Source organism: Schistocerca piceifrons, chromosome 3, assembly GCF_021461385.2.
Source record: "Schistocerca piceifrons isolate TAMUIC-IGC-003096 chromosome 3, iqSchPice1.1, whole genome shotgun sequence".
Lineage (NCBI taxonomy): Eukaryota > Metazoa > Arthropoda > Insecta > Orthoptera > Acrididae > Schistocerca > Schistocerca piceifrons.
The window spans coordinates 470,269,675-470,270,843 of NC_060140.1; the positions used below are offsets into that span (position 1 = coordinate 470,269,675).

Below are 1,169 nucleotides of genomic sequence, written 5' to 3' on the forward strand. Positions count from 1 at the left end.
GCTGTCGTGCATCTGAATTGGTAATGCACCTAATGGAAATAGAAAGGCTCATTTTCGATTCGTGACGCCGTGTGACGCAGATACACTTCTTCAGTTTCGTTGACTGGGGGAGATTTCATACCTGGAAGCAGACGTTTTTATTGATGCCCCAATTTTTACACTTCCGCAAATATTTCAGTTAATGTATTTTTTATTTCTTTTTTTGGTTGTTATTGTTGATTTGATATTTCATTTGACTTATTCATTCTTCGGTCTCTCTTTGTTTAAGTATAGAAGCAGATGGGAATTGTGTTGTCGTCACTTTGATGAAACTACAAGAGGCGTTCAGTAAGTAAAGTCAAACATTATTATCTGAAAGCAGATTGATATTATTCAGAATTACAAAAAAACATATTATTCCCTCGTATTTTTCGACACAGTCTCCGTTCCACTGCGACGGCCTTACCCCACCCTACTGGGAGGTCCGGTATGCCTGCATAGTAATACTCTACTGGTCGGCGTCGGAACCAACGTCTTGCTGCATCAATAACTTCCCCACCGTCCCCGTACTGCTTCCCGCGAACGCATCCTTCGTTGGGACGAACAGACGGAAGTCGGAAGGTGCGAGATCCGGGCTGTATGGTGGATGCGGAAGAACAATCCACTGAAATGAAATGATAATTAAATCAAGACCCTTAGCTGTCGACGGGCTTTGATATACATAAACGGGGACAGTTGAAAATGTGTGCCCCGACCGGGACTCGAACCCGGGATCTCCTGCTTACATGGCAGACGCTCTATCAATCTGAGCCACCGAGAGCACAGATGATAGTGCGACTGCAAGGATTTGTCCCTTGCACGCTCCCCACATTCCCAACTTAATGTCCACACACTATTCGTAGTGCCCCTGCCCACTACACTCATTACTCGCGGCAGATAATCTGACCCGAGTCCCGTAAGCGTTCGGACAATGCGTGTGCATCCGCACAGACGAAGAAAGTCAATGGCCGGTTAGCTTTAATTACATATGAAGATGGTATCTGTTCTTTCGGACATGTCCGAAAGAACCGATATCATCTCCATATATAATCCACTGAAATTCCGTGAGCTCCTCTTGGATGCATAGACTTGTGAGGCTTTCCGTTGTCATGGAGGAGGAGGAGTTCGTTTCCATTTTGCTGACGACGGAC

At 45.4% G+C, this 1,169-nt stretch overlaps 1 non-coding gene across 1 annotated transcript; it reads right to left on the bottom strand.

Annotated features, from left to right (window-relative positions):
* Positions 1–725: 725 nt before the first annotated feature.
* On the bottom strand, positions 726–800 carry Trnat-ugu. Its single transcript has one exon. It is a non-coding gene; the product is annotated as a tRNA-Thr (tRNA).
* Positions 801–1,169: the final 369 nt, after the last annotated feature.